The sequence below is a fragment of the Hylobates moloch genome, unplaced genomic scaffold (assembly GCF_009828535.3).
Source record: "Hylobates moloch isolate HMO894 unplaced genomic scaffold, HMol_V3 SCAFFOLD_11, whole genome shotgun sequence".
NCBI lineage: Eukaryota > Metazoa > Chordata > Mammalia > Primates > Hylobatidae > Hylobates > Hylobates moloch.
This window is the reverse complement of record NW_026652286.1, coordinates 84,006,713-84,031,425: the sequence shown is the minus strand read 5'-3', so window position 1 is coordinate 84,031,425 and position 24,713 is coordinate 84,006,713. Positions and strand designations below refer to the sequence as shown.

Here is a 24,713-nt window from a genome sequence, read left to right as displayed (position 1 = left end):
TCTAAGTGAGGCTTCCTGCTTCATCTATGCCCGTACCTAAAGACCACACTTTCTGATTGCTGCCCTACACTTGTTGCACCCAGGTCCTCGTCCTGTTGCCCTCAACTCTCTGACTTTCACTATTTCCCCAAACTGCCTTCTCTCAGGACCCTGGCAGTGCCCCCAGGATGTCACTTTCAGTTCTGATTTTACCTGACTTTCCACTGGTCTGACAGGTGGGGGACAACTTAATTTCCATGATCCCAAAGTCCCTTTTGTCTCTCTTTTTTTTCCCTCTGTTTTTAACTGTTATGTAAGTTTTTCCTAGAATGTGCTGATACATTTTTTGAGAAACTTTATTTTTTAAGAACAGTTTTAGATTTACAGAAAAATTTCAAAAGATAGTACAGCTTTCTCATATACCTCACACCCAGCTTCTTCTCTTATTAACTGCTTACATTAATATGGTACATTTGTTATAATTAATGAACCAATACATTATTATTAACTGAAGTCCATACTTTGTTCTGATCTCCTTAGTTTTACCCATTGTCTTTTTCTGTTCCAGGATCACATATGACATCCAGTCATCATGTCTGCTTTGCCTACTCTCAGTTGAGAGAATTTCTCAAATTTTCCTTGTTTTTGATGACCTTGACAGTATTGAGGAATGTTGGTCAGATGTTTTGTAGAATGTTCCTCAATTAGGATTTATCTGATGTTTTTCTAATGCTTGGACTGGAGGTGTGGGTTTTTGACAGGGAGACCACAGAGGCAAGGTGCCACTTTCATCACGTTGTATGAAGGGTACGTGCAATCAACATGATGTATCACTGTTGGTGTTGACCTTGATCACCTGGCTGAGGTAGCGTTGGCCAGGTTTACTCCACTGTAGAGGTTACTCTCTTTCCCTTTCCACAGTATGCTCATTGGAAGAAAATCACTATGTACAGCCCACACTTAAGGAGCGGGCAGTTGCCTTACCCCTCCCCGAGGGTGGAATTAAGTTTTTTGAAATTAACGTAAGTTAATCGAATGCAAGTTATTTGAGATTCTTCTGCATGTGAGATTTGTCGCTTCTTCATCTTTATTTATTCACACGAACATTTATTTATATCAATATGGACTTATAGGTATTCATTTCATACTTTAGATTTAGATTGAGAGTTTTTTTTTTTCCCTCTCTTTCAAAATGATCCAGTGCTGGTCGTTGTGAGCTCTGCCAGTTGGCTACTGGGTCCTTTTGACATACCTCATGATTGTGGGTTTTTTTTTTTTTTTTGAGTACTTCCTTATATTTTTGGCACTATAAGATGCCCCAGTCTCATCTTGTGTGTGTGTGTGTGTGTGTGTGTGTGTGTATATATATTTTGAAACGTAATCTTACTCTGTTGCCCAGGCTGGAGTGCAGTGACTCGATCTCGGCTCACTGCAACCTCCACCTCCCCGGCTCAAGTGATTCTCTTGCCTCAACCTCCTGAGTAGCTGGGACTACAGCTGTGCACCACCATGCCTGGCTAATTTTTTGTATTTTTATAGAAATGGGGTTTCACCTTGTTGGCCAGGCTGGTCTCAAACTCCTGACCTCAAGTGATCCGCCTGCCTCGACCTCCCAAAGTGCTGGGATTACAGACGTGAGCCACCACACCTGATCTCATCTTCTATATTTCCTGTCCCAGTCCTAGAATTGGCCTTTTCCCCAAGGAGTTCTGGTTCCTTTTTATTGGAGAATGTTATTAGAAACCAAAGTCTGGGTGTTAGCTATGCTCTGGTCTCTTATGTTCAAGTAACTTTTCTTTCTTTTTTTTTCTTTTTCTTTTTTTTTGAGATGGAGTCTTGCTGTGTCGCCCAGGCTGGAGTACACTGGTGTGATCTCGGCTCACTGCAACCTCCACCTCCCAGGTTCAAGTGATTCTCATGCTTCAGCCTCCTGAGTAGCTGGGATTATAGGCATGCGCCACCATGCCTGGCTAATTTTTGTATTTTTAGTAGAGATGGGGTTTCACCATGTTGGCCAGACTGGTCTTGAACTCCTTACCTCAAGTGATCTGCCCGCCTCAGCCTCTCAAGGTGCTGGGATTACAGGCGTGAGCCACCACACCCGGCTCAACTCGCTTTGCTTTTCCCTTTCTGTTAATGCTTCTGTCCCCTGCCCATCAACCATGGGGGTTTCCCAGGATTAATCACACATTCAAGTCAATAACAAAGAGTTCTTAGCCTGTACGAGAACTTCATGAGATCAAAAGCGAGGCACAGTCACAGAGTTTACAGTCAGGCATGGGAGAGGCATGGATATATTATAAACAGCCCAAGAGCAGACAAGGATGGAGAAGTCAATCCATAAGGCATCTCTAAGGATCTCATGACTAATTCAGACTGTGGGATCTGGGAAGTCTCTGAGCTGAGAGTTGAAAGAAGAAGGGTGGTGCATTCTCTGTGGTCTGTTCCCAAGCCCATAAAATCTCCCTTGACTCTGGTGCCCAAGGAGCCATCTCTCTCTCTCGAAGGAGCCGCTGCTGATGCTTTAGTTTGCTTCCTTCTTCCTCCTCAATACTCCTTCCTTCCTGTGTGAACATGAGCAGACCCTGTTCTCTCCCCTACTCCCCAGAGCCTTGAGATATACATTATGAGATATTCTGTGCTAATATTTTATTTCTTAAGTTAGGTTGTGGGTACATGGGTGCTTATTATTGTATTCTTCATTCCTTTTTGTATGGCTTGCATATTTCATACTAACATTTGAAACATATTTGTGAAAAAGAAAGAAAAGAGAGCTGTCTCTGGCCTTGGCCTGTGTGACCTTGTGCCCTCACTCCAGGAACCATGGCTCTGCCAGATGACTGCCACTCCCAGCTTAGAGCCAGGGAAAGTGCAGCCGGTCTGGGCCAGATGGGTCTGCGGGTGCCTGTCTGACCAGGTATTGCATACATGTTGATGTGACTCAGTACCTAAGCGGTGTGGTAGATAGTCACCTATTGCCTCCTCACTCTCCTTGTCCCCTCATCTCCATGACCCACCTCTGACTTCTGTAGAGCCTCAGAGCTGCAACATAGTGACAACCCTTCTCTACAGCAGGTGCTTGTTGCTGGTGCCATTCTGCAAGGACCGGATGGGACAAGTCTGGGGCATTCCCCCTGTCTTGGGGCAGCATCTTTGCCTCAGCACTGACCTGACTCAAGCTTCCTTATCTCCCATCTAAAGCTACCTGTGAATAAAAACCTGAAAAGGGCAGATCTAGGTCTGGCAGCAACTGAGAAAAACCAAAGGTCCTGCCAGCAGCCAAGGTAGGGAAGAGGCAGGCCAAACGGGGTCAAATGGGGACACCGCCCAGGGATAGGATATTGGTTTGAGTCTCTGGGGAAAGAATGGAAAGGATGTCAGCTCCTAGTACATGCAGGCTGGTAACTGTGATGTTCTATTTTCAAGGATGGGTTATTTAGACATTGGGACCAGGAAACTCTGTCTCTGAACTAGTTACAGGGGCTGGTGGCTTCTGAAAAAACCTCTTTAGCTGGTGTGACAGATTAAAGATGTTGCAATTTCTTTTCTTTTGAATCTGCTTGACTAATAGAATGTAGCAGAAGTGAGATTCTGGGATTTTAGAGCCTAGGTCATGTGAAGGCTTGAAGCTTCTGCACAGTTCTTTTGGGACACTGTCTGGGAGCCTTGATCTGCTAGGCTGGAGAGGCCACGTGCAGGCCCTTTGCTCAACAGTCCCAGCTGAGCCAAGCCTTTTAGCCATACTCACTAAGACACCAGCCATGAAAATGAAACCATCTTAGATCCCAGATCACAGAGTAACCCCAGCCAATGCCAGCAGAGCAGACCTACCCAGCTGAGCCCTGAACAGATTTCTGAACTACAACACTGTGAGATAAAATAAAACAACCATTGTCTTAGGCTGCTAAGTTTTGAGATTGTTTGTTACACAAAAACAGATAACCAAGGTGGCCAGGGCACCCCTATTCAGGCCACCAGTTCAATGACCAACTTCCAATTCCCGCATCAATATGAGAGATGCGGGATCATGGCTCATTCTCAAAATGACCGGGCAGAGGAGCTGGAGCCAAAACTTAAAGTGCTGAGCATGTCTATAGGCTATTTGCCTGGGATGGCTCTGTGACTCCTATAGGTGAAGTGCTGAAGTTAATAGGAAAACTGACCTAGGAACGGCCTCCAGATGAAGAGGCAAAATGTGTAGAAACTGAGAGGGGGTGTGAGTCTGGGAGGGGAAGTACGAGGGGGCTGGACAGCCTCTGGAAGAGGAAGGTCCTGAGAGACACATAGGAGGGAGCTGGGTTTTGGGAGGAGGACTTGGGGATGAATGTTTCCATAAGGGAAGCAGAGGGCGGTGGGGGGCACTGAGAGTACAGGCAGCCTTCAGCTGGTGTCTGGCCAAGGGTTGTAGCAGTCCTTGGGCTGGCGTCTTCTCCTGCTCCATCTGCGGCTGTTCTGGGCTCTCTTTAAAGAGCCCTTCTGGGCATCCAGATGAGCTCACACAAACAGTGCAGGTGCAGGTCTGGCCCATAAACCACAACAACTGGGGCCTGTGCTGCCACAATGCGCTGGGCAAAGCCTCCAAAGGGGGAGAAAGGGCGATTATTTGTTTAGCATCATCAGCAAGAGTTCCAGAACCCGTCAAAAGCAAAGCAGAAACTTTTGTATTAAGGAGATTAAACTTTAAACTCAGCTGAGAAGGCTCTGCTGTTTGAGTGGCTTTGTTGTGCCTGGCATTGTGTGATTATATGCAAATCACCAGGAAGCCTCCCTGGGGTCCTGACCGCAGAGGCTTAGCTGCCCAGCGGGTGGGTGTGCGGGACAGGGGGCAGCCTGCTTTCCCTTAAGTTCAGGGAATTGGGGATTTGAAAATTTGTTTAATGTGTTGGCCAGAGGTTTCTGGTGGATGGATAGGACAGCAGGGACAGAGGTGCCACCGGGAAGGTATAAATGGAAATCTAAGACAGTGTCCAGTTAGGACAGGGGAGGTTCTCATATCCAGGGACCCCCTGACCACATCACGCCTTCTTTAGCATCCTCTCTTTTGAAGCTTAGGGTAATGTATGTGGTCACCAAGGAGATGAGGAAATGTTTTGGTTTTCCTGTGGCCATTCAGAATAAGGACTTGGGGGTATTATCCTGAGTTTATTGATCCAGAAAATGTTTAATGTTTACTCTTGGCAAGGTGCAGAGCTAGGTGCTGGCAGTGGTGGGTGACAACGGAGATGAATAAAATGTCTCTGTTGTTGAGGAGTTTACAGGGAAGATGTTTACCCAGATAACTAAAATACCTGGCAACATTTGGTAAGTGCTGGGGGAAACGGCCCATCAGAGTGCCTGGCTTCGGACAGAGGCTAACTGAAGGGGTTGAGGAAGGTTTCACAGAGAAAGAACAGAGTCAGGCCAGAGGCACAGGCTGCATGAGCCAGGGAATTCCTGTTGAGAAGGGCAGGGTGCAGGCTGGCTGTGTGGCCTGGCTCACCTGGTGTCTCAGGGGCTGTGGGGAAGACAGATTGTGCATACTGGGGCCCAAGTTCCAGGCTAGAATTTGGCCCACACAAATTGGAGTCAGATGTCTAACCCACAAAGTTAGGTCTAGGGACTCTGGGACCCTGTGTCAGCACCTGCAGAACTGCCATCAGGGTGACGCCAGAGACCTCTGTGTCCCATCTGTTGCTGCCTCTGTGGCTGCCCTGGCAGCCCCCTTCCCCTCTTCCTTTAAGCAGCATCCACAACTGCTTCTCAGCCCTTAAAAATAGGGTCAGCTTGGACATCTCCAAGGCTCTACTTCCTGGTGTAGAATGTTGTCTAGCACAGTCAGAGTCATAGCTGTCAGTTCCCCTCTGCTGGGGGGCTATGGGCCTGGCTGGGGTCCTGCAGATCTTAGTTGAGCATGAGAGTGGAATGAGCTTGGTCCTTGGGCTGTTAGACATGTTGAGGATAGAGATCATTAAAGATATGACCAGGGCTGAAAAGAAAACCCAGGAAGGCTGAGTAGCTAAGCTATCAACACGAGAAACTGGGCAGAGTAGCAGAAGCAAGTAAGAGACCCCAGGATGGAAACTGCAGAGTGTCGCCTGAGAGTAGAGGGAAGAGCCTGCTCCTGAGGTGCTGGGTAGTGGCGGGGATGCGATGGGGATGCAGGTGGGGATCTGGGCACTCGCTGTTGTAGCTCTAGCCTCAGGCAAGGCAGTGAGGATGCTCAGAGGCTCTCTGGCCCCTCCAGCCTGCAGTGGCTGTTTCACTGGCATTGGCCTAACCTTCTTGCAGAGGGAGCCACACCAGTCCTCAAGTTGAGCACAGCTCTTGGGCCCAGATTGGAGCATGGCGATTTGGGAATGAGAAACAATAGCTTTAGAAATTGAGAAACTTCATCCCTTTCCAGCATCCCCCTCACCCCCCAACCCAGTTCCTGGCAGGAGTCCCTGGATTCATCTGGGGTTTTTCAGGGGTGGTAAAAACTGAGGGTTATTTTTGCTGAGGAGTTCTGAGCACTGGAGGAGGAGAAGAATGATCTCCTCCATTCCACAGATCAATACACTCCTCCCGTTTTGCAGGAAGCTTCTGGGAGCAGGGGGTCTCTGGGCTCTGAGGGGGTGTAGTGGATGGAAGCCAAAGAAAAAATTGCTCTTTGGAACACTGTGTCCTGTGCCCCGTCAGAGGAGCAGATGTTCTTCTGAGGGTGGGGGCTGCTGGGGGCTGCAGCAGGATGGGAGCCAGGCAGGAAGAGTTCCAGATGATGAGGGAGTTGAAAGGAATTTTGTAAAGATATTGTCTGCGACTTGGGTTGGATAAAAGACTCCGCAGACAGGGCTGTTCACCTGCTAGGCTTTTGTTCTGCCCTGCAGCGTCTGCCTGCCACACAGCCCCAGGGCAGGGTGATGGTGGGGCGGGGTGATGGTGGGGAGGGCATGCTGTCTGCCATCTGCCGGAGAAATACAACAAACACCCACACGCGAGCCAACGGAAACTCTCAGCAAAACAAACAGCGCTCGCTCGAGGGTGCCTTGCCTGGGTGTGTGGACTGCAGGGGCAGGCGCGGGAAGGTGAAGGGGCACCTGCCGGGGGAGGGGCTGGGCTAGCTCCCTGCCCCTGGGCCAGCAAGGTCAGGTATGGTCTGCACCCATGTCTGCCTGGACCCCTCAGTCCTGTTAGGTGAAAGCCCTTTTTTTTTTTTTTTGAGACGGAGTTTTGCTCTCGTTGCCCAGGCTGGTGTGCGATGGTGAGATCTCGGCTCACTGCCATCTCCGTCCCCCAGATTCAAGCGATTCTCCCTGCCTCAGCTCCCTGAGTAGCTGGAATTACAGATGCCCACTACCACGCCCAGCTAATTTTTGTATTTTTAGTAGAGATGGGGTTTCGCCATGTTTGCCAGGCTAGCCTTGAACTCCTGACCTCAGGTGATCCACCCACCTCAGCTTCCCAAAGTGCTGGGAGTGCTGGGATTACAGGCGTGAGCCACTGCGCCTGGCCAAAAGTCCCCCATTTATCCAGCTGCCGGGTCTAAAAAACCAGGAGTTACAAAGCTGGAGGTGGTTGTCACCAATTCTATTGATCACCAAATTCAGATAATCAGGGTGCTGGATTTGCAGCTACTGATCAAGCGTGAAATGAAGAGTAAGATGGATTAGGCTCAAGACCTGACTTAGCCATTTCTGTAGACACTTCTGTGAGCCCCTTGCTTCCTTATGTTTAAAATGGGGTGATAATAATGGCTAACCTGGAAAGTTGTTATGAGAATGGAAATAATATCTTTCAAAAGTACTTTGCAAAAAAATCTGGTGGTTATTAACATTTTCTTTGTGGCTGGCCATTTGGGTCACAGCAAGGCTCTGGGTATTTGCTTCTGGCTTTGTGACATGCAGAACACATCTGTGGAGGAGGTCCTCAGCCTGGGTGAAGAGCATTTGGGAAATCATGCAGCTTGTGGGGCTTGGGAGGATAAACCTTGGACTTAGAGCTGGGCTCTGAGGCCCGGGTCAGTGAGGAAAGTGGGAGGTAAGATGGCTTAGGGCGGGTGGGGTGGAATTGTGTTTGATTGCGTGGTAACACTAAATATCTGGCTGTGGCCTCACCCCGGGGGTTGAGGTCTGGGCTGTAGATCTTCCCCAACATCTCTGCTCCCCTTGGGGATCTACTTTTCCCCCTTTCCTCAGAATCCACAGTGAGTGGCAGTGGGCATGAGTGTCCACAAACCTGTTGGGACAGGGTAGACAGCTTGTTTGCTCTTCCCAGGGCCAAGCCTGGTGGGCTGGACCCAGAAGTATTATGTTACTCAGCCAAAGAATTCCTTTCCTCGCCTGCCTCCATTTATAAAGGGGAAACAAAACCCTGAGCGGTATGCTTTCGTGGTGCCAAGCCAAGTCCTCAAGTGTCATCTCTGGGGAGCTGCTTCCTCCCCAGGGCAGGGTGCAGCCTCCTGGGGAAACAACAGCTCTTCTTTCTCCTTCCCACCCATGGTGGTGGTGGTGGTGGTGTCCCCAGTTACCCTCAAGAGACCTTGGATTCTCTGTCACTACCCCCGAGTGCTTTCCTTATCCCAGGTTTGAGCCCTTGAGAATGGGGCAGGGCTTGTGGCTTCCCTTGGCCCCGTGGAGAACGGGACAGGGTTGCTGGGTGTCTGTCTCAGTTCCAGCTGGTGCTAGTGCACTCTGGCCAACAGAACCACCAAACACATCTTCTGTTTGCTTTGAGAACTTGAGATGGATTTTAGATCCTCCAGGGCACGTACTGCTACACTTCAGAGTTCTGGCCAGAACCGGGCAGCCCTGGGGAAGCCTGCACCAGTGCTGGGCGGGCCCTTCCGAGTTGTGTCGTGCTGGAGAGTCCCAGGGCCAGGTGAGGTCTTAACTTTAGAGACTTGTCAGGTGAGATCTTATTCTGCAGCCAGCACTGGGATGGCTGATGGAATAAGGGTCAGGCAGGATGAGTGAAAGGTGAGAGGTGTCAATGAAGGCATTGTTCAGGGCTTGGGCTGGGAAGGACCTCTGAGATTCCCTGCCCTCCTTATTTCTTCCTGGATGGGTGGTCCTTTTTCTATCTATAGGAAGAGGGATTGCCAGGAAACTTGGATTTGAGTCTGCCAATGCTACTAATTCACTACGGACAAACTTTTTTTCTTTTTTTAAAACAATTATAGTACTATTTATTGTTTACCATAGATGGTATATTTACATGGAGTACCTGACATGTATTATCTCACTTATTTATCACACTAACTCTTTTTTTTAAAGTCTAGTGGCTTTTATTTATTTTTAAAATTTATTATTATTTTTAAAATTATTATTATACTTTAAGTTCTAGGGTACATGTGCACAACGTGCAGGTTTGTTACATAGGTATACATGTGCCATGTTGGTTTGCTGCACCCATCAACTCATCAATTACATTAGGTATTTCTCCCAACGCTATCCCTCCCCGAGCTCTCCCACAACAGGCCCCAGTGTGGGATGTTCCCCTCCCTGTGTCCATGTGTTCTCATTGTTCAATTCGCACTTATGAGTGAGAACATGTGGTGTTTGGTTTTCTGTCCTTGTGATAGTTTGCTGAGAATGATGATTTCCAGCTTCATCCATGTCCCTGCAAAGGACATGAGTTCATCCTTTTTTTATGGCTGCATAGTATTCCGTGGTGTATATGTGCCACATTTTCTTTATCCAGTCTATTATTGATGGACATTTGGGTTGGTTCCAAGTCTTTGCTATTGTGAATAGTGCCACAATAAACATGCAAGTGCATGTATCTTTATAGTAGCATGCTATATAATCCTTTGGGTATATACCCAGTAATGGGATTGCTGGGTCAAATGGTATTTCTAGTTCTAGATCCTTGAGGAATCGCTACATTGTCTTCCACAATGGTTGAACTAATTTACACTCCCACCAACAGTGTAAAAGCATTCCTATTTTTCCACATCCTCTCCAGCATCTGTTGTTTCCTGACTTTTTAATGATCACCATCTAACTGGTGTGGGATGGTATCTCACTGTGGTTTTGATTTGCATTTCTCTGATGACCAGTGATGAGCATTTTTTCATGTGTCTGTTGGCTGCATAAATGTCTTCTTTTGAGATGTGTCTGTTCATATCCTTTGCCCACTTTTTGATGGGGTTGTTTTTTTCTTGTGAATTTGTTTAAGTTCTTTGTAGATTCTGGATATTAGTCCTTTTGTCAGATGGATAGATTGCAAAAATTTTCTCCCATTCTGTAGGTTGCCTGTTCACTCTGATGATAGTTTCTTTTGCTGTGCAGAAGCTCTTTAGTTTAATTAGATCCCATTTGTCTATTTTGGCTTTTGTTGTCATTGCTTTTGGTGTTTTAGTCATGAAGTCTTTGCCTATGCCTATGTCCTGAATGGTATTGCCTAGATTTTCTTCTAGGGTTTTTATGGTTTTAAGTCTTACATTTAAGTCTTTAATCCATCTTGAGTTAATTTTTGTATAAGGTGTAAGGAAGGGATCCAGTTTCAGCTTTCTACATATGGCTAGCCAGTTTTCCCAACACGATTTATTAAATAGGGAATCCTTTCGCCATTGCTTGTTTTTGTCAGGTTTGGACAAACTATTTCATGCCCCCACACCACAGTTGCTTCATTTGTAAGATCAGAAAATCAGATTGGATGATCTTTAAGGTCTCTTCCATCTTTGTTGTACATTTTATGACTGTTTAGTATATTTTATATTGCACCCATTGTTGACAATAGATGCTGGTTCACTAATGAATTCTGGCCACTATCTCCTTCTTGTCTTACCTCCAAGGCAGAGTCTGCCTTGCTTGGCCCAGTTAAGATGACAAGGGCTTCTACAACTACTTCCAGGGGAGACAGATATATTACTTGAGGTCAGGCATGGTGGCTCATGCCCGTAATACCAGTAGTTTGGGAGGCGGAGGTGGAAGGATTGCTTGAGCTCAGGAGTTTGAGACCAGCCTGGGCAACATACTGAGACCTTGTCTCTACAAGACCTTGTTTCTACAAAAAAGAAAAAAAAAGATGTATTACTTGAGAAGTAGAAATAGTAAGATCTGGCTTCTGAGGAAGATGAAGGTTTAATTTTTTCACACAGTGTAAAGCAATTCAAAATATTTCGTTAGCTCTGTTCTGTGCCACCAAACATATTTGTTTCCCTTCTATCTGGCAGAACAAAACTTTATTTGACCTGCTAGTTTCTCTCATGTCTGTTATTTTCTGTATTTTTTCTTTCTTTATTTTTTTGAGATGGAGTTTTGCTCTGTTGCCCAGCCTAGAGTGCAACGGCGCGGTCTCGGCTCACTGCAACCTCTGCCTCCTGGGTTCTACAGATTCTCCTGCCTCAGCCTCCCAAGTAGCTGGGATTACAGGCATCCACCACCATGCCCAGCTAACTTCTGTATTTTTAGTAGAGACGGGGTTTCACCATGTTGGCCAGGCTGGTCTCGAACTCCTGACCTCAGGTGATCTACTCACCTCGACTTCCCAAAGTGTTGGGATTATAGGCATGAGACACTGTGCTTGGCCTGTTATTTTCTTTAAATATTATTTAATTGTTGGATTGTAATTCCGCTTGCTGTGTGTTTGTTTGGTACCCACAGCCCACGTTTAAGTGATCTGGGAGGCAGGGACCAGGATCCAACTCCTTCACGTGGCTCCACAATGAAATACCCTGCCCATCAGCATTCTCTAAGAGTGTCAGCTACCTGAGGGCAGGGCTCTACCTGTGCTTTCTCCTTTCTCTCTAGCTCCAGGAACACACATTAAGACTCAGTAAATGTTTGTTGAATGCATAAATGTCAAAGGAATCAATAGTAGGTACTCATAAGTGCTTACTGATTTGCACTGCTGTGCTTGTGCGCTCTGACTATTTTTTTGTAATTCTGACCTTCCTGACAGTCTCTTTGGCTCTAGCTATGTTTCCTGATATTTAGTTCTCTGGCATCTACCCTGATCCATGTCTGTATCCTCCACTGGGAATCCCAACCAAGCGTTGTGACCGCATCTACTACTTTCATTCTGGAGGCTGTGAAGTATGTGTCCCCAGCTCTGCAAGTTGCTAGAGTTCAGTTCTTACATCTCTGATTGGGTGCTGGAAGAAAACATAGAGGTCATCTAATTAGATCCCTTAGCTAAACTTCCCATGCTTGTCCTCCACTCTGGTCATTTCCCACACAGGACAGCCCATTTCACTGTGGTCCAGTCCCGGGGGTTGTCCTCCATCCCTCCTCTTGTCTAGATGCTAAGCCTCTGGACAGGGTGGGCCATATATTATGCAAATCAGTTAACTTCTGTTGATTAAACAGTGAATATTTGAGAATATGAAAAGCTTGAATATTGAACTTAGGTGGGAGGTATTATTCCCTAAGTAGGTTTTGGAGGGGCCTCTTTGTTGGAATCAAAATGGTCTGTGTTCAAATTCCAATTCTATCATTTACTGGCTATGCCCCTTTAGGAAAGTTACTTCTCTGAGTCTCGGTTCCCTCATCTGTGAAGAAGTGATAATGGCAGTGCCTACATCATAGGCTTGCTATGAAGATTCATGAGATACTGTAAATTCAGTGCTTAGAACACTGCCTGACACATCAAGGGCTCCAAAAATGGGAGTTATTGTTATGTTTATTAGGCTAACATTAATACTGAGCCTAAGGTTCTAGACCAGCCACAAAGCAATGTGTTGACCTGAACCCCCCATCCTTCAGTTCACTTCTCAATACAATACTGAACAATACAGCCCTCCTTTACTGCCTGGGTTAAGGTACACAAATATGTTCTGCCTTCAGATAAGTCCATTAATTTCTGCTTTTGAATATCAAACCCTTTCGTCACTGACTTAGGCACTGTGGGGGCATAGAAGAGAACAAAATTAATCACTGTATGTGAGACTATGCTGAGCTGCTTTTGTATACGTGGTGACTGCCTTCTTTTAATCTGGTAAAAAGAAAAGGCCGGTATGTATAAATGAATTAGAGGCAATATTAGCTCCATATGATGAAGGGCTGCATTGTGATGTGAAAACTCAATTGAGAGGCACTTTAATCTGGGGTTAAGAGGTTTTGGCATCAAAACAACCAAGATTCTAATCTTGATTCTGCCATTTAGTGGCTGTGTGACTTTGAGGAAGTTATTCAAACTCTCTGGGTCTCAGTTTCCTCATCTGGGTTCTTTTGGTGAGGACAAAATGAAGTCATGTGCTAACAATTGTTTGACACAGGAAAATAAATCTTGGGACCCCCCAAATTCCTAAGCCAAGGGAAAAGTCAAGCTGGTAATGGTGTCCTTGTGGTCAGACTAACCTACTTCCCATTTTATTCCTAAATAAGGTAGCTACAAAGATAAGAAGATACTTACCTCCCTTACAATTTGCCTACAAGGAAATTGCTTGTGGACAAAGGAGAGGCAGAATTCAGTCATCCCTCTGCGGCTCGCCTGAGACAAATGCATACCTGATTACTTCCTCTGCCCTAGTGTTTATGTAAAAATGCAGATTCACTAAGCCAAACTAAATTGTGTATTCAGTGGAAGGCTAGTCAAGGATTCAAAAGAATGCAACCTTTTGTCTTTTATCTACTTCTAGCCTGGTAGCCTCCACTTTGAGTTGTCCCACCTTACTGGACGGAACCAATGTACAGCTTACATACATCAATTGATGTCTCATGTCTCTCTAAAATGTATAAAAGCAAGCTGTACCCTGACAACCTTGGGCACATGTCGTCAGGACTTCCTGAGGCTGTGTCATGGATGTGTCCTTAACCTTGGCAAAATAAACTTTCTGAATTGACTGCGACCTATCTCCGATATTTTGGGTTAACAACACACGACAACGCACCATAAGCGTTTACTATTATGATGTGCTTGCTGTTTTCAGCAGAAAGAGCTCACTGAGGCCTGTACTAATCAGAAGGGATAGGATTTAGGTACACTAAGACAAGGGAAAAACAAAACAAAACACCAACAACAATAACACAGACTCAGGAAAGCCTCTGGAGTGTTAAGGATGGTGGGATGTACAGCAGGACTTGAAGAAAGTGTATAACCTTGGAAGATATGAGAAAGCAGGTGGGATCAGCCGCAGAAGAACTGAAGTTGGGGAGTTACTTCTTTACGTTCTCCATTGTGCCTAGGAGGGTGCTTTGCTCAACAAATGCTTAGCAGTTGCTACAGAACTTCTTGGCCTAATTGTGTGGCCCCGTGTCTCTTATAGCTAATGAGTTTTGGGAGTTTACTACCTTTTTGTATTCTTCACTGAATTTCCTAAAACTATCTGATTCAAAGCTCCAGAAATGTCCCTTTTCCTATTAGTTTTAGATCTGCTCAACAAGTCCAGGGACCCCTTATCTGTTTACCAATTGTAAACCCCTGTTTATGCCTGAGAAGATGCAAAGCATCTTTCTTCTTGGCTTTTACCTTTACCTTCGAGACACAAATGTCTGTCTCATTTTGGAATCAGCCTGATTTCATCAGTTGCTATGTGACCTTGAGCAGGTTGCTTAACCTCCCGTGTTCAATTTCCTCATGTGTAAAATTTGAGTAACTTGCAAGTTACCCATTTATTGCCTCTCAGTTCCAAGTTCGTCTTTTGGGACCTGCCCTGCAGTACTGACTGGTCTCTCAAGGAGTCTCCTTTCTACCGAGCGAGCGTGATGTTAAGCTTTGTCAGTAGGGGCGCCTCCCTCAAAAGTAGGTTTTTGTGAGTAACTGCTTCATGGGTACTGGGTATTTTGAAATGTCCCGGAATTAGATAGTGGTGATGGTTGCACAACACTGGAACTATCCTGGAAGTCACTCACTTGTACACTTGAAAATGGTTAAAATGGCGAATTTTAGTCATATAGATTTTTACCTCAATTTAAGAAAAGTAAGTTGTGAAGATGGGACAAATTTGTGAATGGGGAGAGCTCGGAACGATGCTTGGAACATACATAGCGAGTGGTCTATAAATGTTACTCGTGATTGCATGTTCGCTTAATTATTTAGCTAGAGGTCTATCACTGGCCTTCCTTTTCCTGGAGCTAATGAGACCCTCACATTGTATTCCTGGTTACCATGAACCTGAGGCAGCCACGAAGCTGAAGAGCCTTGCAGAAATTCCTGCCTCTCACACTGGTGGACCCTGGTAGCCTGTTCCAGGAGTGGGAGTGGAATGAATGCCTGCACCCCCACTTCCCCTGAATGGCTCCAAACAGCGGATAGTCAGGGGCTGAGTAACTGCGTAGAGAAGTTTAGAGACAGGACCTAACATTGAGGTTGGTGTCCTAGGGCTCAGGGCCTCTGGGCTAGAATTTAATTTGGATCAGGAAGAACCTGTTGATACCTGATTGTTTTTCTCCCCAGGTCCGCTGTCAGTCTGCTCCCCTGGGGGGATGACTGTGTGGTCCAATGCCATAGTCCCCAGGCATTGGCAAAAGGAAGAGGTCCCTGACTGGAGGCTCTGGCCAACTCTGTAGGTCAGCAGGGCCTGCCGAGGATTGCAGGACAGAGATGCAAGGAAAAGCAGCAGAAACAATACGGTGGGGTTTGAAGATATCTGGAGGGACTGAATTGGGGGACTTTTCTTTGTGACGTCCTCATAGATGATGATGGAGAAAGGTGTAGGGTCTTAAAAGGGAACTCGATTCTTTCATCTTCTTCCTCTTCCCCTTCCATCTTTGTGATAATCCTTGTCATTTCACAGTCTAGAAGACCAGTATTTCCATTCTATACTCTACCAAATCCCAGATATTTCAGGACAGGCCTAACTCAGAAATTTTCTGTCCTGACGTCTCCATACTTACCTACGCACTTTTTGGACCATTTATCCTAGCTCTTGGCGAGGAAAATATGGCCAATAGTCAAATCCTTCTCCCTATAACTTCATCCTTGCTTTGTCACAGCTGCTTGCTGGGGGCTTGTCAGTGAGCAGGAGGGGAGAATGCCACCGCCTTGGGCTGCCTCCTCGCAGAGCTTTATGTGTCCTCAGTCTAATGTTCAGGGTGGGGGGAACCAAAATCATGTGCCTTGTGATGTGATGCCTCTGTCACTCTATTGTCATATTCTATGAAGTCAACCTACGAAGGCTCAGGTAGCAAATGCCTGTGCACAAAGTCAGGGAAGTCAGCTGCCTGCTTTCAGGGACCACATTTGACTGACCCCTCCCCTTGGGGTAGCTGCAGCTTCTGGGTGGCATTGGTTTTGGGGTCCCCAAGCTGCCAGAATATCCCTCTAAAGACTCCCCTGAGACGTCCCCTCAGACACAGTTACCAAACGTGTTTTTCATCTTTATTAATCTGCTCCTCTTCTCACGTTTCTCAGGCCACAGCTGCATTGTTATCTGATGGGCTCTCTGCCAGCCCCATGAAGCCTGACAGTTATAAAGGGTGGATTAGCGGCAGAAGAATATTTTTGGAAAAAAATCTCTTTTTATTCTTCTGTTGTTTTATATGGAGTTGGCCACATATTGCCTGGGTGAGATCAGAGCAGTCCTTTGAGAGCTGTGAGCAGAGGTCCCATGTCTGGGTGTTGGGCAGTGCTGGGTGAGCGGCCATGATATTCTTGACCGCCATGGGCCCCTCTCTCTAGGCCTCTACCAAAGGGTCCTGCTCAATTTCACAGCTCAGAGAGGTCTGTGATGTGGCTGCCTTTTTCCAGAAAGAAGAGCATCTTATTGTGAATGGATCTCACCTTTCCTCTAGTCTCTAGAGCTGAGATGAGTAGAGAACTGATCCTTTCTTAATGATTTCAATTTAGTAGCTCCACTTTGCTGAGGTATATTTAACAGCATTATGAGAGAAAAGAGATGTTCCAATAGAAAACGGAGGCAGGTAGGGACTTTTTCTTACCCACTTATGAAGAAACTCTGTCACTGAGATCATTCTAAGTCTCTTCAAGGAAATAATATCCTTTGTGGGGAGTTGATTTTCATTCTGTCTTTGTGACTTCAGTGGTGGGATTGTAAATCAATTGTGTTTGCAAAGACTGAGAAATGTTCTGATGGCGCTGGCGAGCTCTCAGGGAAGCTCCAGAAAACATGCTCTGTTAAGGCACATACACTTTGAGTAAACTCCGGGGCGATGTTAACTTTCCCACACCAGCCTGGGAGCTGGCTGTGCTAAACCTGCCCAGGCCTGCCTGCCTCTGATGCAGTGTGGCACAGGGGTGTGGTAGGGGGAGTGTAGGTGAAGAAGCCTTGGGTGCTGGTGAAGAGGGTGACTTCTGATCTGGTTTGTCTCATCCAGTGGTGGTCATCGTCTGGAATTCAGGCCGGTCCGGGCTCTGGTAGCAATGGGAAAACTGAGGAGTCAGGGTCTCTAGAGCATGGAGGGAGAGTCACTGTGAGAGGTGAGCCCAAGGTGTACTAGAGCTATAAGGGAACACTGCAGATTGAAACACCCTGTTCACCCACCACCACTAGAATGCAAACCCCTTTCCCTATCCTTGCCATATTTGCCATGCATATTTCTACAGTACATTCTCTCTATTGTGTATTCTCCTTTTCTTTTGCAAAAGTAAGTGTCTTTCCAAAGAGCTTTGGAGACACGGAGAGAGAACCATGGGTGCTAGAGTCTTCTGCCAGGAGGATCTATACAATGTGTAGGTACAACCACTCTCAATCCAGTCCTCCTTTCTGTTTTTTTTTTTTTTTTTTTTTTTTCATTTCCCTTCCCTTCCTTCTGTCACTGCTTTCGTGGTTTCTTGGCAATTCTCACCTCTGTCTGGCTGGACCACCCGCTGCCTCGTTATGGGAAGACACTGAGCATACCCCACATGACCTCATCACCCCCCTCCTCGTCCCGCTGTGCTCCTCTTGACACCCTGGTTTTTGGATAATGACGCCAACATTCTGTAAATCACCTAGGCACTAGAGCCCAGGTCAGTTTCTCCTTTTTTTTCCTTTTTTTGAGACAAGGTCTGGCTCTATCATCCAGGCTGCAGTGCAGTGGTGCAATCTTGGCTCACTGCAGCCTCAACTTCCAGGGCTCACTTGATCCTCCCACCTCAGCCTCCCGAGTAGCTGGGACTGCAGGTGTGTGCCACCATGCCCAGCTATTTTTAAATTTTTTGTAGAGATGGGATGTCGCTATGTCACCCAGGCCAGTCTCAAACTGCTGAGCTCAAGCGATCTTCCCAACTTGGCCTCCCAAAGAGCTGGGGTTATAGGCATCAGCCACTGTGCCCAGCCGCAGGTCCATTTTGATGCTTTTCTTGCCCTTGCTAGTTCCCAAACTGAGTGTAGTCTGCTTGGTTAGTATCTCTTGCATTCATACCCTATTTTTCTTCCTACCTACTGCTCTGATTTTGGTAATTATCTCTCATCTGGGTTACTACAGTAGTTTCTTAACTGAACTTTCAATATTTTCCCTCTTTCTTCTTAAGTTTTTCTTCTACTATCGGGCCAGATTAATCTTCTAAAAGGCGCTGATCATAACCTTGCAGCATTAAAAACTGTCACTAACTCTCCATTGCTAACCCCCAAGTCCCCAGGCTACTTAAATGGACAGCACTGGGGGCTCTCCAGCCTTCTTTTTCGACCGTATCCTTGGAGGGACGATGAGCTCCATGAGGCCAGGGTTCCTGTGTGTTTTGTGTATGCATTTATCTTCGTGATCAGCCTAGAGCCTGCCTATGGTACACAGTGCCTGGCATGCAGCAGGGCCTCAACATCACCTGTGAACCCCCTACCCAGAAATGCTGCTACTGTCTTCCAGGTGTCCTTATTGCTTCTAAAAAATACTCTTCATTTTTTCCTACCTCCTCCTTTGCACATGTTCTGCCTGGAATGCATGCCCCACGATAAATATCTGTTCCACGCCTACTCATTTTCCCAGGTCCAGTCCAAATGGCACCTTCCTTCATGTAGCCCTCTATGATTGCACGGAAGGTCCTGCTCATCTGCTTTCTAAACTGCCATGGCAGTTTGTCCCGTGTCATGGCCCTTGATATCGTTCACATTTATTTGGGTACTTCTCATCTCTTCTCTAGTAAGGTTTGAGCTTCTTGGGGACTGGGCTTGTTCTTATTAAAGTACCCTAATATAGCCTGGCTCACTGCAACCTCTGCCTCCCAGGTTGCAGTGATTCTCCTGCATCAGCCTCTCGAGTAAGCTGGGATTACAGGTGCCCGCCACCACGCCTGGCTAATTTTTGTATTTTCAGTAGAGATGGGGTTTCACCATATTGGTCAGGCGGGTCTCGAACTCTTGACCTCAGGTGATCTACCCACCTCGGCCTCCCAAAGTGCTGGGATTACAGGCATTAGCCACCACATCCAGCTTAATTTTATTGAATTAATAAACAAATGCTTAAGTGACCAGTAAATCTTTTATCTACAGGCTTGGTTTATTAATAACCACATGACCTTACCACTTAATGATGATGAATGACTTTGAGGCCAGTTAGCATTCAGTTTATTGGCCTCAAATAAATGAATTATTTGGGTGGATTAACCAACTCTAATAAATGTGAACAAATTAGCACTGTCATCTTACAGCAAAAATTATATTGAGGTGAATTCCATGCCAAGTTGTGGGGCAGGACGCCCGGCATTTTCCCGTTAACTCACTATCTCCTTTCTCACCCCACGGTGTTCCTCTTGACTCCTTCGTTTTTAGATAGTGACACCAACATTTTGTAAGTCATCCAGCTCTAGAGCCCAGGCTAGTTTCCTTGCTTTCCTTGCCCTTGCTGCTTCCCAAATTGAGCATCATCTATCCATGTCACTCTCAGTATCCTGGGGCACTGGATTGTATCGACTTGGGCTGTGGATGGGAGATGCCCTAAAGATGAACCTGTGAGGGCCTTTAGTGTTTCTCTATAAGAGCTCTCTGAAGAACATGTTTCTTGTGATGGGCAGGATGGGAGAGGCTGGTCAAGCCTCTGAGCCTGTGCTTATTTCCCTTCACCTATTTTGCTCCTCCATGAGGCTTCTGGCGCCACTGGTGGTGGTGGTTCTAAGGCTGTGGTGACCTGGGGAGGGTCTCTGTGGTGACTTAGCACCTGGGGAGGGAGAGGTCTGGCTTTCTCAGCCTCCTCTTCTGGCAGGGCCCTGAAAGGAGCTCAGGCCTCGGAGATTTCCTGGTTCCAGTGTCCTTTCGTCTTAACAGTCCTCAGCTCACAGCTCCTCCAGAAAGTGGTCTTTATGTGTAAGGAGCTAAGTTTTCATCCTGGCATGTCTCTCATCTTTTTATGCCTTAATTTCCTCATCTGATGGTGACATCTATTTTTTGGGGGTGGTGGCATTGTTTTTGTGGATTAAATGTATGTCATATACTTTGAGAACCAAGCGTGTTACATTATTATTTATTGTCATTGATATCGACAGGTCCTTTGGAAGTTGTCAGCTTGGGCTCTGCTGCCTGTGGTGTAAGGGTAGGCAAGGTGTCTCAGAATTCCTTTGGGGAGGGGTAGGCCAGCATTCTGGGAGGTAGTTAGTAGGAATGCTTAACTGAATGGTTTGGTGAACATGATGCTTTGAGATCAGTGCAGTGGGGACCTTGGAACCCATGCCATTAGTCTGGCCCAGGCTGGGCTAAGGGCCTGTCCTGGGTGTTATTTCAAGTTTTGACAACGGAGATATTGCACTGATGTAAAAGGATTTGATTCTTAGGATCTTCCAGATAATGCTGCCCTTATTTGGGAGCAGTGGAGTTGGGGAGAGTTGGAAGGTGTTCCCAGAATCTAATTTCTAGGGGAGAGAGTGCCTCATTCGGTCTCCCGGGCCCGCCACCACAGCGAGCTCTCAGTAGGGGGAGCTCTGTCACTGCGGTGGCCCTTCTTGCTGACTCGGGGTGGAGGGGCTATCTAGGGGCCTGAGGAGGGCTTAGGAGTGGCCAACAGGGGTCTCTTCTGCAGGAGGAACCTGAGGTGTCTGCTGAGGAGCAGCCAGGTCAGGAGTCACTGGCTACAGGGTCCCCAGCTGGAAAAGAAATGGAAATGCACAGGGAGTCTCACTAAGGTGGGGGAAAAGAGAGAGGCGTGCAGCCTAAGACCGAAGCTGCCACAGCACCTGCTTTATAGTCTATAGAATCCAAAACTGCCCTCCCTCTCCGCCCACAGCTGCTTTTGGGAATTGGCTGTCAGCTGGGGATGGGGGAGGCCAAGACAGAACTTGGAGTTCCTGAGTGTGTCCTATGGGTGTCTCGTGTCCATTCTCATTAAGCAGGGGAGGGACCTTGTCCTGTTTCTGGCCTCGGGAGTCACCCTGTCCCGTCCCTGGCTGATCCTCTGCACCTGAGGCACAAAGGTTCTAAATAGGAGCGTTGCCACGTGGTGATTCAGGTTAACTGTCTTCCTGTGCACTTGATGCCCACACTCAGTCTGGGAAGAGAGGACAAAAAGGTCAAAGGACACATCCTTCTATTCCAGCCTGCGCTTGGTGGCCATGTGAATGTTAGGGCGATGGAGGCCGGTGTGCACATGCATTTCCAGGACTCTTGGGGTGGCAGGGTGGGGTGAGCACTATGAATGTCCATCTTGAGTGTCCAGCAGGAGGGCACCTGGGTGGTCTCAGAGGCCACGCAGAGCAGCCATTTCTCATGAGCATGAGAGGAAGTCCAGCAGAAGTGTGTCAGTGTGGTCTTTTTCAGAACCACTCTGCCCTTACTTGGGACCTCTAAGATCAGTTTTTGTGCCTTGAATATTTAGGTTGAGATTGAGCTTGGTGCATGTTTGGCTCAGAGCTGGAGGAAGGATTTGCTGGGGCTCCCTTATGAAGGTCGCTGAGACCAGAAGACCCTCCCCTGCATCCTTTTGTTTTGGGATAAAAAGACTGGTTTGAAGCAGTTTAGGAGAATCCTATTGGAATGATAGATTAGAGATTCTCTCTTGGTGCATAGAGAAGGGACTGTTTTCCTGAGTTTCAGAGATGGGGAGAGGCTGACTTGCTCTCCAGCAGCTTCTGGGCCCTTTTAATTCCCGTGAGCTTGGTCTCAATGGTATCATGAAAAATTGCTGTGACCTGCCATGCCTTCTGCCTTTTTTTTTTTTTCTGATGGAGTCTCACTCTGTTGCCCAGGCTGGAATGCAGTGGCGTGATCTCAGCTCACTGCAACCTCTGCTGCCCTGGTTCAAGCAATTGTCTTGCCTCAGCCTCCTGAGTAGCTGGGATTACAGGCACCTGCCACCATGCCTGACTAATTTTTGTATTTTTAGTAGAGATGGGGTTTCACCCTCTTGGCCAGACTGATCTTGAACTCCTGACCTTGTGATCCACCTGCCTCAGCCTCCCAAAGTGCTGGGATTACAGGTGTGAGCCACCACGCCCAGCCGCCTTCTACTTTTTGTAAGCCTTATAGTGTTGCTGGGGAAGTTAGCCCCATTTTCTCTTTCCTGCAAGCTGGGCGGGTCTACGCCTCTAAGGTGCAGACATCAGTTAATTGGTAGCCAGACTGGAGCCCATAGGGACATCCTGCCCTTCGGGAAACACGTGCAAACCTCAATTTTGTCTTTGCAAATCGGTTGACTAGCTCTGCTTGCTAGAAGCAAAGTAGCTATCATGAATTGTCCAGTTTGGAGTTTTTCAGATCATGATGAACTCAGACACAAGGCCAGGTCTGCTCCTTTGTATGGAGGCAACATTAGGTAAAGGGGAGGGCTGAATGCTCAGGTCAGCATAGCTAATTATGCCATCTCATCCTCCCCCAAGCCCTTCTATGGCTCTGGCTGCTCTTAGAGATAAAAACCCTTTAGATAGTCTCTGAGGCCCTGCATGAGGTGCCCTCTCTGAGAGCTAGGCTCTTGAGATCCATCGCACACCAATCTCTGGACTCCAGCCACTTGGGACCTTGGTTCCTTGACTCTGTCATGCTCTCTCCAGCCTTAAGGCCTTTGCATAAGTTACTCCTTTTTCCTGGCATGTTCTGTCCCATCCCCATCCCATCCTTTTTTCTAGGTAATTTCCTCTCACCTTTTAGGGACTAGCCTAGGTGTCCCTTTCCCAAGAGAGCCTTCTGGAACCTCCAAGATTGTGTTCCATCATGTACTCTCAAAGCCCTTGGTAGCACTTATTACAATTATTAATGTTTTGAATTGTATAATTGATTCTTTTCTCTTTTCTCTGCTAGAATGTAAGCTTCATGAGGGTAAGGCCTGTTAGTTTATTTTTTATCCTGTCAACCACTCAGCATAATGCTTGGCACAAATTAGGTGCTCAATAAAAATGTGTTGAATGAATAAATGAATGGGGTCACCATGTTGCTACTGCAATCCCTCTGGCCTTCTACTAGACAAACTCCTGTCTCAAATTGTTGAATGCTGTTTCTTGTTCTTACCCATTAGAGGGGAGAACCACAGGTGGGCAAAGTAGCTCTACATACAGCTCCTGTGACTTTTGAGGCCTAACTCTTGTGAGATGATCATGGTCTCATCTCCCCCTGTTTTATCTCCCCCACAGTCTCTGCTAAGGCAGAGTCCACACCCTACCATGCCCACTGCCTTCTTCCTACTGATCCTTAGTCTTTTGGTCTTTGTGTAAAAAATGTGGCTTTCTCCAGGCAAAGCCCAGAATGCCACCTGGTCCAAGGAGGATTGTTGGCTATGATCTCCTCAGTTTCACTTCCAGAGCTGGCTGCTCAGATTGGTCTCCCCTGCTGTGGATGCAATTTCAGGATGAGATTGAAGAGCAGGTCATCTGGACTGCTGGGATGATTTTAAAGGAAACTTTAATATCTCCTGGGCAAGCCAGCAGCTGGTTTCTGCAAGTCCTCCAGGACTTTGCACCTTGAGACTTGGGTTCAGGGGCAGCTGAGAAGATAGACTATGAACTTTCCTTTGCCTAGAGAACTGGACTGCAGCTTAATGGCTGGACCCTAAGCATCTCTAGGACACTACAGGTGTCCATTATAGATTCCTTTACCCCAAGCCACTTCTGGACCTGCCTGTCCTTGGGTGCCTGGTGCTGAGTTAGCAACACCTCCCTGCTGTCTTGGCATTGTGTGGCCAAACTAAGCCAAGTCTGATTATAATGTGTTGGTTCATCTAGAAGCTCACATCCCGTACTCTTTTCCCAATATGACACCCAATAGTGAAGAGCGACTCTGGGAACTGAGGCTGCTGAAGACTCATGACCCTGCAGAAGCCAACAGCAAAAGCTGTGTGGAGGATGAAGCCATCCCGCTGCCAGGCCTCTCTCTCTGTTCCATGTCAGTTCCTGTCTGGCAGCACCATGGCCCTGGCTGGCGGTCAGAGACCCGCTGCTGGTGCTTGCTGGTGGCTTGGCTCTCTTCCATCTAGCCAGGGCATTTGGACCTTTTTTCTATGTTCTGCTTACGAGCTTGGGAAGCGAGCCAGTGGTTCTCCTTGGAAATTGCCTCCATCCGTGTCATTTCCCATCCTAGTCCCAAGGGAGACATGTTTCTTTCTCTTTTCTGCATTGACACCTTCTCTTGCCTTTGGCTCAAATACAGACACCTCAGGTAGTACCAGTGCTGTGGGGAGGCCAAGGGGCGAGCGGCACGTACAGGAAGTGGTGGTGGCAAAATATAGTTAAGTTCGGTTACCAGTGCTGGATGAAGCTTTGTATCTCTAGGGTTGTCAGTCAGCCAAGAAAGAAGGCAGTTACAGGCCTAATTCTTGGTTCCTGAACTGATTGGCTGTGGCTTTTATCAGGGACTCACTGGCACTTCTCTGAGCATCAGTGTTAACTTCTGTCAGGGGCTGAATTGTGCAGCCTGCTCCTTCTCCTCCAAGTTTGTAGGTTGACTTCCTAATCCCCAGTACCTCAGGATGTGACTCTATTTGGAGATAAGGTCTTTAAGGAGGTTATTTAGGTAAAATGAGGTCATATGAGTAGGCCCTAAT

At 47.0% G+C, this 24,713-nt stretch overlaps 1 protein-coding gene across 2 annotated transcripts in view; it reads left to right on the top strand.

Annotated features, from left to right (window-relative positions):
- The window catches only part of BTG4 (BTG anti-proliferation factor 4), a 161,581-nt gene that overhangs the window by 74,479 nt on the left and 62,389 nt on the right, over window positions 1-24,713 (top strand). The gene's annotated exons all lie outside the window — the stretch shown is intronic.